The sequence below is a fragment of the Adiantum capillus-veneris genome, chromosome 28 (genome assembly GCF_014529385.1).
Source record: "Adiantum capillus-veneris isolate H3 chromosome 28, ASM1452938v2, whole genome shotgun sequence".
Classification (NCBI taxonomy): Eukaryota; Viridiplantae; Streptophyta; class Polypodiopsida; order Polypodiales; family Pteridaceae; genus Adiantum; species Adiantum capillus-veneris.
In genome coordinates, this window is record NC_140958.1 from 75,908,430 (window position 1) to 75,920,971 (window position 12,542).

The window sequence follows — 12,542 nt, forward strand, 5'->3', positions numbered from 1 at the left end:
CTCTCTCTCTCTCTGTCTCTCTCTCTGTCTCTCCATATCCGTCCAACGTAGTTTACTTGGAAGTTGGAGGAGGAGGAGGAGGAGGAGGAGGAGGAGGCGGGGCGGGCGGGCGGGGGGGGGGGGAGGGTTAGCTCTTTGTTTAGAGGAGAGTAATGCCAGTTTGTAGGCGTGATTTGCTTTGAGAGAGAGATTTTGGAGAGAGAGAGAGAGAGAGAGGCACCTACACTACCCCTGCCTCTTTCCTCCTCGTAGACCTTGCAAATCCTCTCGGTCTCATGTCATTTTTTGACAGTGTAGGCTCAACTGGTATGTTTGAAACTAAGAACTCGGTACAAAGGAGCTTTGCTTACCTTTACACAACTAGTTGAAGCTAGTCAAGGATTTTGTAATGTAGGTATCTGCACATAATGGTCCTTCAAGCTCACAACTTGATTGCAATCTTTTCTTTCGAGCAATTTGTACCTTTCAAGGACCTTGCATCTTTTATCACCGTAATAGAGAGTTTTCAAAGAAAGTTTGTCACCAAGCTAAGAAGAATGAGCCAGCTTGTTTACTTCTTCGCGTATTCGAAGCTTACATTTTTTACACTTATCTTGATCTCACTTATCCTTATGGGCCCGTATGCGTCGGGAAGGTCATTCAATGCGTGGGAATACTGACTGTGAAGGGTCCTAGTACAGTTATGTTGCCGAAATCGTATGAAACTAAGAACTCGGTACAAAGGAGCTTTGCTTACCTTTTACACAAGTAGTTGAAGCTAGTCAAGGATTTTGTAATGTAGGTATCTGCACATAATGGTCCTTCAAGCTCACAACTTGATTGCAATCTTTTCTTTCGAGCAATTTGTACCTTTCAAGGACCTTGCATCTTTTATCACCGTAATAGAGAGTTTTCAAAGAAAGTTTGTCACCAAGCTAAGAAGAATGAGCCAGCTTGTATACTTCGCGTATTCGAAGCTTACATTTTTTGCACTTATCTTGATCTCACTTATCCTTATGGGCCCGTATGTGTCGGGAAGGTCATTCAATGCGTGGGAATACTGACTGTGAAGGGTCCTAGTACAGTTATGTTGCCGAAATCGGGCCGGAACTCTTGGGATCGGAGAGCACACACACACAGAGAGCCAGCACGAAGAAGGAGATAGACACAGTGTGTGGCGGGGCGATACTCACACTACAATATGTAGTGTTATGAGTATAGTTATTATGAATGAGCAAATGAATGGCTGTACATGGGCGGCTGAACAACGAGCAGCCGGGGCACACGGGCCTTTAACCCAACAATCTCCCACTTAAAGGCAGTGTGCCTTTAAAGTGGCCAAAGTACAGCAAAAGAAGTCAAGCCATACCCATCAGCGATCTTTGCTTAGAGGAGAGTAATGCTCTTTGCTTAGAGGAGAGTAATGCCAGTTTGTAGGCGTGATTTGCTTTGAGAGAGAGATTTTGGAGAGAGAGAGAGAGAGAGAGGCACCTACACTACCCCTGCCTCTTTCCTCCTCGTAGACCTTGCAAATCCTCTCTGTCTCATGTCATTTTTTGACAGTGTAGGCTCAACTGGTTATGTTTGAAACTAAGAACTCGGTACAAAGGAGCTTTGCTTACCTTTTACACAACTAGTTGAAGCTAGTCAAGGATTTTGTAATGTAGGTATCTGCACATAATGGTCCTTCAAGCTCACAACTTGATTGCAATCTTTTCTTTCGAGCAATTTGTACCTTTCAAGGACCTTGCATCTTTTATCACCGTAATAGAGAGTTTTCAAAGAAAGTTTGTCACCAAGCTAAGAAGAATGAACCAGCTTGTTTACTTCGCGTATTCGAAGCTTACATTTTTTACACTTATCTTGATCTCACTTATCCTTATGGGCCCGTATGCGTCGGGAAGGTCATTCAATGCGTGGGAATACTGACTGTGAAGGGTCCTAGTACAGTTATGTTGCCGAAATCGGGCCGGAACAGTTGAAATTCAGCAAAGTTTGTGCGGGACAGCTTGTAGGGAACCACAACGTTTATTCCCTCTTTTAAACAATAAATAAATATTGAAAGGGCGCCTAAGTTAGGGGCCAATTTGGTGTCGGTCTTCTCATACAGGTGCAATCTAGCAGCCTGTATCCCTCTCCCCTTTGCTGTGTCTTGAAAGTACAGGTAGAATAGACGACTAATAATGGGTGAAAGCTAAATCAAGGTTTGAAGTAAAGTCTACCGCCCTTTTTGAAAGTACATGCCAGTTTCATGGTTCCATCCCCGGGATTAAATCACTTTTTCCCATAGAAGTGAGCCTTGGTCAGGTTGGGCTTGAAGACACAGGGATCATAGACCAGACACAGAGAATTGCAATTATGGCTGACTGACTAGATGATGTGACTGAAGAGATTTCCTCTTCACAGGGTCAACAGACACATGAAGTGGGCGAGTCTTCAAGACCACCACAGACGGATGATAATATTGAGGACCCAGTTGGCTACTGCTGTGGCTATGTTCACACAAGTAATGCAGAACCTGAGGTTTTTAGCCTTTCTGCAATCTCCTCTTCCGTCTCAGCAAGTTGGGTCACTGGATCATATTCAAAAGCCTATTAAGGCTCAAGCACAAGTGATTTATACTGCACAGTCAATGGAAACATCTGTACACTTGACGGAGAACATGCAATCTCCACAACCTGTGCCTAAGGTACAAGAACATGTGGTTGAGATACCAGTCTTTCAAGCTGTACCAGTTCAGTCTGTCACCTTTCAGCAGCCTATAGCTGGTTCTAATGGGCAGGGAAGCAACCTACAGGTTAGCAACAAGTCTTCCCACCACCTTCAGTACACCCTAGCTATTTTGGAGGTGGAGTAATCCAGAGCATGGCTGGTCATGCACCTGGAAATCAGTTTTACATGCCAGGAACAGTGTTCGGGGGTGCTTAAACGATGATGCCTAACCCCATGTATGGTGTCACGGGCATGCTACTAGGATTTCAAAGCACTCGGGGCCAATTTGGGATGCCACAGGCTAATTTTGGTATGGCTTGAATTACAAATCAGCAGCCAAATATGGCATTTCAAGGTCAACTTAATTGCGGTCAGGGAACACAGATGAATCCTAACAGTGTTCCCATGTTTCAGTCACTTCCATATGACAATTTGACGCCACTGGAGAGGCCAACTCCGTACAATGAAGGTGGCAAAGGTGTGACTTTCACGACCTTTACAGGGTTTGATGACAGGAAGAAGGCTCTCTCATTCCTCCAGCAGTTTGACAAGGTCTATGTCGGGGGAAACTTTATAGAGGCTTCAAAGGTCCGCAACGCAGCCACTTTCTTGACAGGGAATGCGGAACAATGGTGGACAACTTTATTGCTTCAAGGGTAAGCTCTGTCCACATGGATTTACTTCAAGCAGATTTTTGCAGCAGCATGGTTATCTGATGACACTGAAGCAGATGTCATGACAGAATGGCACCAGCTTAATGCTGCCACTTGCAAGAATCTCGATGACTACAGTCGGAAGTTTTGGAAAGCTCTACTTCCAGTAGTACTTCTATAGGTTTGTGCCATTGACAGAACAGATTGAAAAATACTGTTGTGGCCTACCCAAAGGATTGAGAAAGTACTGCACGTCCAACTTAGTTTACTTGGAAGTTGGAGGAGGAGGAGGAGGAGGAGGAGGAGGGGCGGGCGGGGGTAGCTCTTTGCTTAGAGGAGAGTAATGCCAGTTTGTAGGCGTGATTTGATTTGAGATAGAGATTTTGGAGAGAGAGAGAGAGAGAGAGAGAGGAGAGGAGAGAGAGAGAGGAGAGAGAGAGAGAGAGGCACCTACACTACCCCTGCCTCTTTCCTCCTCGTAGACCTTGCAAATCCTCTCGGTCTCATGTCATTTTTTGACAGTGTAGGCTCAACTAGTTTATGTTTGAAACTAAGAACTCGGTACAAAGGAGCTTTGCTTACCTTTTACACAAGTAGTTGAAGCTAGTCAAGGATTTTGTAATGTAGGTATCTGCACATAATGGTCCTTCAAGCTCACAACTTGATTGTAATCTTTTCTTTCGAGCAATTTATACCTTTCAAGGACCTTGCATCTTTTATCACCGTAATAGAGAGTTTTCAAAGAAAGTTTGTCACCAAGCTAAGAAGAATGAGCCAGCTTGTTTACATCGCGTATTCGAAGCTTACTTTTTTTACACTTATCTTGATTTCACTTATCCTTATGGGCAACCCATTCTCAGATTGGAATCAACGTAACAGAAATGGATTATGAACATTGAGAATATCGGAATTTAGCGAATTGCAATGAACATTTTTATGAGAATACTTTGAGAAAATAGAGGGAGAACTTAATTAGAGGTCGTAACATAATCATTATACTTAACTAACGTGGGATGAACAATACTTTGCAAGAGAGAGAGAGTTAAAGACTTTTACAACGGTTGAGAATCGGATTTATGTGGAGCCGGCCGGTCTCTCCTCCAAAAGGCTTTTGTATTATAGCTTCTCTCATAGAGAAAGACTTGGTACAATAGAAACTTTGTGTTCTTTGAGACCTTGATGGTGCAATGAAGATAGAGAGCTTCATGCACCACAATTCTGCCCATAACTTAATCTAATGAAAACATTAACTTGTTCCCGACCTCAATCCCAAGACCTCAAACACCTTCGAGGGCTACCAAGGAATGAGGGTAGGGAAGAGGAAAAAGAAGTCACTTACGAAAAAGAAGTAGTGTCCTCTCATACCATTACTCATAGAGTGTAGCATAGCATAGTAGCATCGTAATGGAGATGAAGAAAGATGGAAAGAATAGCATTGAAGCATGGCACTTGGTTGGATTTGCATTCCATAGCCAGGTGTAGGCTCTCAATTTCTCAAGCTTGGAGAAGGAGATGAAGTTCTTGCACTTTCACCAAGCAAGAATGAATGAGAGAGAGAGATAGAGAGAGAGAGAGTATATGGTCAAGCTACCCCTTTCCTTACTTGGATCGACCCCTCTTCATAGTTCAAGCTTGAACTTGATTGGACCTCCTCTAGACTAGCCAATCACATGCATTAGACATATCAAGAAACCATGGTAGCATTTGGACAAGTGTCTGTCTTTCCTCTTTGAGAGAGAGGACTTGAGATTTGCTTAGACAATTAATTAAATAAACTAAACTCTCATTGGATCCCTTTAGTGGTCAACTAATAGGCTTTATGCACTACATGAGGGCAACATGTGTAGGTGCTTGACATGTGTCCTTGTTGCCTCTTAGGTCTTTGGCTTGCCTTGAGAGAGAGAGAGTGTGTGTTCTCTCTCATGCCCCTACTTGTAGGGCTCGTCCCCCCTTGTGTAGGGATGTTGTTGACTTCGGAACACCTCATCTCTTAAGCACCTCAGTCTCATGAAGCCCCTCAAGCACCTTAGTCATCAAGCATGACAAGAACCTTAGTCAGCTCAAGCACCTCAAGCACAAGCTTAGCTTGTCTAAGGTCTAACATACTCTAAGGTCTTGGATCTAAGGACTTTTAACACTAACCTTTGGAGGTCTTTAATGAAGCTAACTTGAAGGTCTTTTAAGCTCCATTAGCTGACATTGCTCTTTGCTAGACCATCTCCGTTTGGATCTATTGCCTTTATTTTCGTGTTGAGATAAATCTAAAAGCACGTCTATATTCTAACTCTGTTCCCATTTATTCTTCCACATTCAATGATCAATTCAATATGAGAAAATAATTTGGGTTAGTTAGCTATTAGATTTTATGATATTACCTCTCTCTTGAAGTCATAGTCGTCCTCAAAGTAGAGAAGATAAAGCCTTAGTCGTAGTCTATGTTTTTTAGCAGGAAGAGGATCTCTTTTTACCCTACGACACCATTCCAAGATGGATGATTAATCAATTTGGGGCTTGGCAGACTTAGCTTCCACAAACATGTCTGCTCTTAAGTCTATATCATACTCCCAAAGTAGAGTGACAAATTCTACTGAGGGTTTGAGAGACGTCGTCATTACAAACATGATTCTAAGCATGCATACTACTCAGGGTTTGAGAGACGTCGTCATTACAAACATGATTCTAAGCATGCATACTACTTAAATTTGTGCAGAATAAAAGGAGAATTAGTCTTATAACACAAAAACATTGATCATTTAAAAAGTATTTACATTTGCTTACTCTATTGTAGCATTGACAAAGTTTATATTATCCTTAAACTATGTTCCTTGTATCCATCTAGCATCTTCAAAAGGATAATTTTTTAATTTAATAAGATACCGTCGGATAATCTTACCATGTCTTAGTACCTTCTTCTTGTCGAAGAATCGATTCGAGCTGAACCACCTCTTCTCGATCTTCAATCTAAGGCGGATTCTCAATGATTGGTTCTTGTGGGTGGCTCTCCTTTATAAGACTTAAGTATGCTCACATGAAAATCATTGTGAATGAGCCAATGGTTGGGCAACTTGAGTTGATAGGCCATCTCATTGATTGGTTTTAGGATTTGAAAAGGACCATAGTATCTTTTTGCTAGTTTAGCATAATACTTTAGGTGGCGCGTAGGATTTTTACATGTAGTCCGCCTCAATCCAGCCTTGGGAAATTTGAGTAGGACCCAATCATTTTCCTTGAAAGCTAAGGCTCTTCTTTGCTTGTAAGCACCATCCTTTTGCCTTTGTTGCGAGATGGCTATAGCCTCCTTAATCTTTTGGAAAGATTCTTGTAGGTCTCGGCTAGACTCATCGACAGCGAAGATCTTTCCATGTACCTTAAGTAACAATGGACTTTTAGGTCTTTCTTCCATGATTTCGAAACGTGCCTTCCCTGTAGTAGTATGCACAGTGTTATTGTACATATACTCTACAAGAGGTAGGTGCATTTTTCATTGTGAATGTTGATCTACTTCGGTAACATATGTCTTACGCAGATCTAGAATCGTAAGGTTTGCTATTTCACTTTGGCCATCCGTTTGTGGATGATAGGCCGAAGGGAAATTGAGTCTAGTACCTAGATTCTCAAAGAGACCCTTCCGAGGATCTTTATCTGACACTTTGATGTTGACAAGCCATGGTGTTTAAAAATTTGGGATTTGAAGAGGGTTGCCATTTGGTGTGCTTGAATAGTCTTTTTGACATATATGAAGTGTGCTTGTTTGCTAAACTTGTCTACTATTGTCCATATTCCCGTATTTCCATGGATGGACTTGGGTAATCCAAAGATAAAATCCATGAATATGCTCTCCCATGGTGAATTAGGAATTGGCAAAAGTTGGAGCAATCCAGGTTGCTTCCGCCTATCATACTTTGTCTTTTGGCATACCACACATTTGACACATAGTCTTGTATGTCCACTTTGATGGTTCAAGAAGAGAGTGACTAGTACATAGGCTATTGCCATGGAGAAGATAACCATCTTGTAAGGTGAATGGTTCTTCTTTCTTCCCTAAGGCAAGGACTGAAATCACATCCTTGAAATTGGGGTCAATAGCATACTCATCTATCATAGAAGATAGATCATTGTGAGTTGATGTGGACACCACATTGGCTCTTGGCCGTCGTGATAGTGCATCAGCTACTTGATTGTGCTTGCCAGCACTGTGAGCAATATGAAAATTGAATTGCGAAAGAAAATTTGCCCACCTCATTTGTTTGTTAGAGAGCTTGGTTTGCGTCATGAAGTACTTAAGACTTTGGTGATCTGTGCGTAGGATGAATGGAGTCATGAATGGAGTCCCCAAAAGATAGTGCTTCCATGTGTTGAGGACATGTAGGACAGCTAGTAGCTCCTTCTCGTAGATGCCCAATACTTGCTCGTCGGAATTGAGTCTTCGACTCCCATATGCTATGGCATGCCCTTCTTGAAGCAAAAATGCTCAAAGGCAATGTCCACAAGCATCACATTGGACCTCAAAGGATTTTGAGAGATCTGGTAATGTAATCACGAGTTGAGAGGTAAGATTTTCTTTAAGCTTTTCAAAAGCACTTTGCTCTTTAGCTATCCATATGTACTTAACATTTTTCTTGGTCAAGTCATGTAGTGGTCCAGCTACTTGGCAGAATTTAGCTATGAAGCCTCTACATTATGCACACATACCAATGAAGCTTTGTAGCTCATGTAGATTCCTTGGGTTAGGCCATCCTTTTATTACCTCAAGTTTGGTTGGATCCATATAGATACCATCTTGAGAGATAATAATATGACATAAGTATTGAATCTCTTGGAGGAAAAATTCACTCTTCTTTTGGTTAATGAAAAGTTTATTCTCCCTCACAGCTTGAAAAACTACATAGAGGTGTTGCTTATGCTCCTCCAAATATTTGAAGTAGATGATAACGTCGTCAAAGAGCACTCCAGTGAACTTGCGATAGGGTCTAAAGTTTTTCTCCATTAGACGGTTGAACGTGGCTGGAGCATTTGTCAAACCAAAAGGCATGACAAGATATTCATAAAGACCAAACATGTACGGAACGCGGTCTTTACAGTATCTTCATTCACTATCCTTATTTGATGATAGCCACTTTTAAGGTGAATCCTACTGAAGTAGGTCGAACCTTGTAGCTTATCAAACAGATCTTCTACCCGTGGTATGAGAAATATGTTTTTGATACTGATACAATTTAGTGCTCGATAGTCCACACACATGCGGTTTGTGCAATATTTCTTTTGCACTAAAAGGATTGGTGAACAAAAGGGAGAAGAGCTAGACCTAACCATCCCCTTGTCTACCAACTCATGCACTTGCCTCATAATCTCCTCTTGTTGAGCTTGAGAAACTCTATAAGGAGGTTTATTAGGCTGTGAGCTCCTAGGTAGAAGCTTTATCTTATGTTGATCATCCCCTCCTTTTGGAGGTAACTCTATAGGGATGTCATCGAAAAATATATCTAGACAAGTCTATTTTTTCTTGATTCCTACCACTTTGTTTTGTTAAAACATTAGCATCATATAGAGACTCTTTACAAAAATCGTGTACGAGGAAATTGGGCTTTTCATTGACTTATCAAAAGCACGTGAATATACAAGTGGTATAGTATGACCGGATTCATTAGCATCTATATACATGCTCTTGTTCGTGTAGGTGAAGTAGATTCTCCTTTCATGGAACTTTATATTGGCAGCCATTCGGTTGAACCATGGTGCCCATAGGATAACATCCTCATGTTGGAGAGGAGAGATAAAAAGTCTTCTTTGTCGAGGTAGCTTTGGACATGAAGCTCCAACTTCCCAATCAAGGGAGTAACAGAGGCTTGTTGTCCCTTGAAAGCCCATTGACAGTTACAGTATCTCCCATCTCGAAAGCTTGTATGCCCACCTTTGTGGCCAACTCTATTGATATGAAGTTGTGAGTAGAGCAAGGATCAAATAGGATGAAGGTATCATGTTCCCTCACCTTCCCTCAAGCATATGAAAGGGATGATCCTTTACAATGAGCATGCTATTTTGGAGCTTCGACCGTGGAAGCTCTAGGAGTCTCATTACGGGCATTCCTTTTGGGACAAGAACAATAGCTCCCCACACTTAAATCATTCACGATCTTTACAAAAAGCCTCTATCTCTTGCGGAGAGAGCTTGTTTTGACCTTTGTAAACTCCTTTCTCCCTGGTCTTGTTGTTGTTGTTGGAATTACCTTGGAAAGAACTTTGAGCATTGTTCTTCCCCTTTGCATCATTTCGATCTCTGTTTTCCATGGGCTTGGCATTCCTTTTAGCCCCTTGTTGGAAATTGATATGAGATGCAACCATAGTGTGGTGGATGACTTCTGTGATAGAACCAGGCCATTGGTAGTTAACATGCTCGGCTATTTCTTCAGGTAATCCTGCACAAAATTGTTGTTTTTGCTCGGCAAAGTCTATCTTTTGAAAGACTGCATCTTTAAGATGTAAATCCCAAAACTTGTCTGCATATTTGTGGATAGACTCGTTGGAAAGTAACTTCAAACTCTGCCATTCGGTGAGCACTTTATCTTTGGCGTCGCTTGCAAGGAATTGCTTCATGATGGAAACTCGTAGAGTTTTCCATGTCTTTGGAGCTTTTTCATCGCCACAAAGGCTAACCCACCATTTTTGAGCAGATTTTTGAAAGTGCATAGCTACATGACATAGCTTGGAGGATTTAGTGAAGCCCTCGTCTCCAAAGGCCGCATCAAATTGCTTGATGAAGGCCAATACTTTGTCAGTAGCACCAAAGGTGCCATTATAGGTGAGAAAAGAGATACTCTTTCCTCCCTCTTTGAATTTCTTAAGCTTGTGGGACCTTTTTCGAGCAGGATAGGATTTGCGATGTCCTCTCCTCTTGTATTATCTAGGAGAATAACCATTGCTTTCGTCGAAAAAGGAGGAAGGTGATGAAGAAGGAGAAGAGGGTGACCTCTTTCTCACCTTTTTCTTCCTTTGTTTCCTCTTTTCCTTTTCTAAGTAACAAGGAGAAGGAATGTAATGGAAAAGGCCTATGAACTTTGAGAATAGCAGAATTAAGAGAATTAGAGTGAGCATTTTTATGAGACTACTTTGAGAACATAGAGGGTGAACTTAATTAGTGGTAGCCACATAACCATAATACTTAATTAACTTGGCACGAACAATACTTTTGCAAGAGAGAGAGTTTAGAGAACTTGACAACAATTGAGTACCAAATTTATGTGGAGCCGGTCTCCCCTCCAATAGGCTTTTGTATTATAGATTCTCCCATCAAGAGAGACTTGGTACAATATAATCTTTGTTTTCCTTGTGACCTAGGTGATGCAATGGAGATGGAAAGCTTCATGCATCACGAGCATAACATAGACTTTGTAAAAGCATTAACCATCTCCGGCCTCAAGTCCCAAGGCCTCAAACACCTTCAAAGGTGGAGAGAGATAGTGGGGAAGAGAAAGAAGAAACATTCATAGGAGAAAGAAATAGTTCCTCACTTATCATCACTCTTCTTGCTTAGCATACATAATAGCATAGTAATGAAGACGGAGAAGATGGCAAGCTTAAGCATTGGAGCATGGCTCTTGGTTGGATTTGCATTCCATAGCCAAGAGTGTTGGTGTAGGTTCTCAACTTCTCAACAAGCTTGGAGAATGAGATGGAGCTCTTGCACTTCGCACTTCACACAATGAGAGAGAGAGAGAGAGAGAGAGAGAGAGAGAGAGAGAGAGAGAGAGAGTATTACCCCCAAGCTAGCCATCTCCTTGTAAATTGGCATGTTAACTTGAGGGTAGCAGAAATTAGAGAAGCACTTTTGTGAAATTACTTTGTGAGCATAGTTGGTGAAGATAATTGATGGTAGCAACATAAACATAGCATTTAGTTAACTTAGCATGAACAATACTTTTGCAAGAGAGAGAGTTTAGAGCACATGCCAACAATTGAGGACCGGATTTATGTGGAGCCGGTCCTCCCTCCAATAGGAATTTGTATTATAGTTTCTCCCATCAAGAGAGACTTGTTGCAATACAATCTTTGTGTTCCTTGCGACATAGGTGATGAAATGAAGATGAAAAGCTTCATGCTCACGAGCATAACATAAACTTTGTGGAAAGCATTAACTATCCCAAGCCTCAGTCCCAAAACCTCAAACAACTTCGAAGGTGGAGAGAGCTAGCAGGGAATGAGGGTAGGGAAAGAAGAAACATTTCATAGGAGAAAGAACTAGTTCCTCATTTATAATCACTCTTCTTGCTAGCATACATAATAGCATAGTAATGAAGATGGAGAAGATGGAAAGCTTAAGCATTGAAACATGGCTCTTGGTTAAATTTGCATTATTAGCCAAGAGTGTTGGTGTAGGCTCTCAACCTCTCTGCTTGCTTGGAGAAGGAGAGGGAGATCTTGGACTTTGCACTTCACACAATGAGTGTGTGTGTGTGTGTGTGTGGGAGAGTATATCCCTCAAGCATGCCCCCTACTTGCTTTGGTCGACCCCCCCTTGTAGCTCATGCTTGAAGCTCATTGGACCCCTTCAGGCCTAGCCAATCACAAGCAAGAGTCATACCAAGCAGGCATACTAGTCTTGGGACAAGTGTCCCCCTTTCCCCTTTGAGAGAGAGGACTTGATAAATGCTAAAACAATTAATTAGATTAACTAATTTATCATTCAACCGCTTGGGAGGCCAACCAATAGGCTTTAGGTACACCATGAGGGCAACATGAGGAGGAACTTGACAAGTGTCCCTTTTGCTTTCTTTGTACAAATCTTTCCTTGTGTGAGTGTGTGTGTGTTCTCTCTCTCTCAAGCACCTTAGTCAACAAGCATGACAAAGCACCTCAAGCTTGGGTGGTGTTCCCACAAGCACCTCAAGCTCCCTAGTCGGCAAGCACGACAAGCACCTTAAGCACTTAAGCTTGGGTTGGGTTCCTACCTAAAGCCCATCCCTAGCTTACCTAAGGTCAAAGGACTTTTAACACTAACTATTGGAGGTCTTCAATGAAGCTAACCCTAAGGTCTTTATGATCCATTGGTTAGCCTTGCTCTTTGATAGACCATCTCTCATTTGGACCCTCATTAGGAAAAGTTTGGACTCAAATTTGGGCCTTGTAAAAAATGCCATGTCAGCGTAGAGAGAGATAATAGAAAATTCATTTTAACCCTTTTTTATACATGTTTTCTAAAATC